Consider the following 4536-nt stretch of genomic DNA (forward strand, 5'->3'; position numbering starts at 1 on the left):
TAAATGACAAACATCATTAAGATAGAATAGTGTTATATGTTACCTCCCAAACTTCTTCGATGCAGAAAATGAGGATACTAAAGCTTATGATTCCTCCACTACTGGATTTTTGCAAGTCTTTGTACGATGCCCAAACTCACCTCAATGCTCGCATTTGTGCATCTTCTTCGATGTATTCTCATCTATGTCTCTAATTCTCTTTTTCTTTTTTTGCCTTCCTAGAGGTCTTAGATTGAGCTTTGGGGGCAACACCTTGCATTCAATATCAACTTTTATCCATTGGGACTTGTTAGGTAATGGTCCAATATCTAATGTATAGGCAATTTGTACTTTGCAACGGTGAAGTACTCTAAGATATAATTTCTAACTTTGCACCTCTCATACTACAAATAAAAGCTATAGGGTGCACATAAGGAATGCCCAACACCTCCCACAAACAATAAGAGTACCTTTATTCATTGAGGATTATTTATGTCTTCTATTAGTCTCAATTACTTTTGCTCTATAATCACTAATCGATGGTATAAACATTATAATCACTTAACTTAAGGCCGATATCTCTTATATACTTCATTACCACATGAAATTAAAGTTTTCTTTCAGTGAGCAACCATTCTCCTTCGTGCTTCTATTTCTTCATCATAATTTTTTATCTTATAACATCCAATAAATCAATAACTGATCTATGTCGAGTTTTAGAAATCTAGGCATTGAATGACTCCATAATATTGTCCCTTATATAGGAGCACTTAGCCAAACAATCACCCTCTTTTCTTAGCCAACCAATCATCCTATCATATATCTAAAATTGTCTCACCATCTTGTGCCACATTTGTTCATAGATGAGCATGTATGAGGCTCATTCAATATTTTGACCTGCATATGTAAATACAGCAATATATTAGCGTATGCAATATTTTTCATAAACACTATAACATAAAGGATCAAAATTTTAACTATAATACTTGAAATATATGATCATCATCTAGTAGCAAAGCTTGGAGCCTCCAATTACAAGTTTCATCTTTGCAAGTCACCGTCATTCTACCTAGCTCTCTTTTAAAAATTTCTATAGCAAATTCATTTAGTATCGCATATTTACCCAGTTCCATCTAGAGCTATTCTCAACTTGTATATTTCACTCCTAGGATAATATTAGGATTCTAATTATCCATCTTATATGTCTCTCTATGATATTTCGCTCATACTCTATAATATTTTTATCATCATCATCATTAGAATTACTATTATAAATACTACGAAAACTACTCTCAGAACTATAAATTCCAATATTTGTTTCTTACTCTTCTTGAAATATAGTTTTACCATTCACCCCAATAAAGTCATTATTTTCAATAGCACCAATTAAGATATTAATGCCTATGGTAGCTAGAGGCTCACTTTGATTCTACCTTTAGTTCTCTCTTAGCTCATCCTCTTGAATCTCTTCTATTATAGTTGCAATACTTCTATATATTTCAATTTGGTCTTAGCTACCTAATGTTGATTGCGAAAGTTATATATTATTAATCTTGCCTATGGCAAATAAGAAGCACTCTTTTAAATTCTTGTACTCCTCAAATAAATTTGTCAATTTATGATCTTTGTCTAATATCATGTAAGATTTAAGTGATAAATGTTGAACTATAGATCAAATTTTTATGATCTTTTCAATATTCAAATTGAAGGTATGCACTATATCATCATATAGGTCCTTGAAGCAATAGTAGTCACCATCAATTAATCAGTTCTTTTGTCTCCCAAAATAGTACTTCATTCTTATAGAATTCTTAACCTTCTTAAAATATCCTCCAAATTTCACCTCCAACTTGAATAGTTGCTACTCCATTTTAAGAAGCCTGTACGTGGGATAAATAAATATGAATAATATAACATATATATATATATATATATATATATATATATATATATATATATATATATATATATATATATATATATATATATATATATATATATATATATATATAAAAGAGCAAATCTAATATATAATTGCACCATAAATAAGAGACAAGCAAAATAGCAAATAAGTAGCTATGATGCAATAAAGTGGTCAAACAATAAATTCTACAAAATGGCCAATTGTAGAAGGCACAATAATGAGTTGAAAGCTGCATGAACAGCATAACATCAGCTGACCTCCCCATATCTTAGAGGTCAAATAAACGTATTAACTTAAAAGTAATTATTATTTTACTTGGAGTTTAGCCATCAAATCAAGTCCAAGGATCAACTCATGAAGAAAAGAGTACAGAGGCTTGGACTCTAGTGCCAAGGAGAGCTCCAGCAAAAAAGAACAACTTCATTGGGATAATCTTTTTCGAAAGATAGGGAGACCAAGTTGGCAACCAAGAGAAGAACTCTTCAGAAGCTGCATCGAGTTTCGATCTCTGACGAAGGGAATGGAGTGGCGAACAAATCTTTCGCAAAGGGAAGATAGCGACGATGATCTCCTTGCAACAAGAAGGGATTGGCAATGAGAGGGACTGTAGATCAACTTGCAAAGAGAAGAGTTTAAAAGCTTGGAATCCAATGGCAAGGAGAGCTTCAGTGGCAAGGAAAGCTTCGAAGGGAACAAAGTAGTGAATGATTTTGATGAAGAGAAGATAGTGGTGATGATCTCTAGTGATGGGAAGGGATCGACAATGAAAGGCACTAGGATGATGAGCATCGAGGAAAGGGCTGGTGGGGGGAACAGAGAGAGATAGGCCGTCGATGGTGGAAAATCAAATCAAGATTGGTTAGGAAAAAATCGGTGTTTAAGAGATCACAGAGGGAAGAAGAAAATCATGATCAGAAATGCCCAAATAGGTCTGGTTTCCCTGGCAAGACCTATTCATCTCTCTAGGGACAAAAATATAATTTTAGGATCCTAATTAATTTTTAGTTTAAATAACTATATTTTTTATTAATGGCATCCAAAGAACAATTATGTTAGGGTATTTATGCAAAAACATTATTTGATGAGGTTATAGATGTAATTTGTGATTTTAGGAGGATATTCATGTAAATCTAAATTTTTAAAAGGATATTTATGTAAAAAAATGGAAAAAAAAGGGACAAAAAGGGTTAGCTTTGAAAGGAGAGGGACAAAATTCTAATTTGTGATTAACTCTATACGTTTCCTTTTTTTTATGAGATTGATATTTTTAAAAGAAAATAAAAATATGAGATGTACTTTATCACAAAGTGGCAATAAAAAAAAATGTAAATTTGAAATCCCAATTATATCTCTTTTTCTTGAGTGAAATTTGTATTTTAGAAAATAAATCTAAATCCTAGTTGTATCTTGTTACATATAAGAATTAAAAAGATATAAATTTTGAATCCAATTAATTCTCTCCTTTTATTTTTTTCTTTTTTTCATCAGTAGAATTTCTATGTTAAAAAAGAAATCCAAATCCTACCAATAAATATGGATTTTTTGCTGAGTGGGATTTTTAAGAGTTTACCAATGGGGTCTGCGTGTCGTGGAGGGCAAGGACCCTGCATTTATTAGTTAAGTGGGTTCCTATCTAACAGCATAGTTCAAAGGGACTTCTTGATATTTCAGATTTTTAGAGAGACTATGTGATTGGCAAAATAAGCATGGTAGCTGACTGTGATGAAAATTAATTAAACATTAGCTTATAAACTCATATGATGCATGAGATGTGATTTTTTTAATAATATTTAATTTTATTATTTATTTATTATATCTATTATATATATATTAAAAAATTTAAAAAAATTTAAAAAAAATTGTCAGACAATCCTGATTCCATGAAGACCCTTCCTAAAGATGAATTAGTTTTAATGTGAATCTATTTTGGGAAAGATATTTGTAATAAAAGAGAAAGAGATTTATATGATTTTTGGATTGTGCTAAGGGCAAGATTGGACTTGGATTGGATTGGAGCTCCAATTTTATAGAAAAAAAAAAATCATGCTAGAGGAGTTTCTCCTAAAAAGTGTCCTTCAATTCTATGATATCTTTTTCAATCTAATTGTTATTATTAGCGTCATTACCCTGCTACCGCATCATAAAATACTTTAAGATTCTTGTACCAAAAGAAAGGCAGGTTGCATCTCAAGTGAATCCCATCTCATGGAATGAGCTATAACGTACTCCAAAACCACTACTTTCGTGACATCTCTTCCCTTCATTCTAGTGTCGGGTGTGGAACTGAATCAACATTTTCATCTTTTCTCAATCAAGATGAGCCCACAACTTCATTTTCATCACACTTTGATCTTTCATGCAAAAGATACAACCCGAACCCCTCTCACGCTAATTGCCATTTTTATTACAAAACCTAAAATCCTCCTAAGTAATGGTATCCAATCCTTCTTGCCGCTGTTGCTCTCCGACATGCTCCTTATGCTAGATTTAGTGTCCGTTGGATTACAATTGGATTTTTATAAATGACGTCCGCATCCCTAAAGAAAAACCCCAACAGTAGGAGCAGATCGTTCACCAGCTGCAACTGGGCGGAAGCACCACTGCATCATCCGTCGTCACTCCAGCACCTTCCA

At 32.4% G+C, this 4536-nt stretch overlaps 1 pseudogene; it reads right to left on the reverse strand.

The window, feature by feature from the left end:
• Positions 1-703: 703 nt before the first annotated feature.
• Positions 704-1849, reverse strand: LOC140856177 (uncharacterized; annotated as a pseudogene).
• Positions 1850-4536: the final 2687 nt, after the last annotated feature.

The sequence above is a fragment of the Elaeis guineensis genome, chromosome 3, assembly GCF_000442705.2.
Source record: "Elaeis guineensis isolate ETL-2024a chromosome 3, EG11, whole genome shotgun sequence".
Taxonomy (NCBI): domain Eukaryota; kingdom Viridiplantae; phylum Streptophyta; class Magnoliopsida; order Arecales; family Arecaceae; genus Elaeis; species Elaeis guineensis.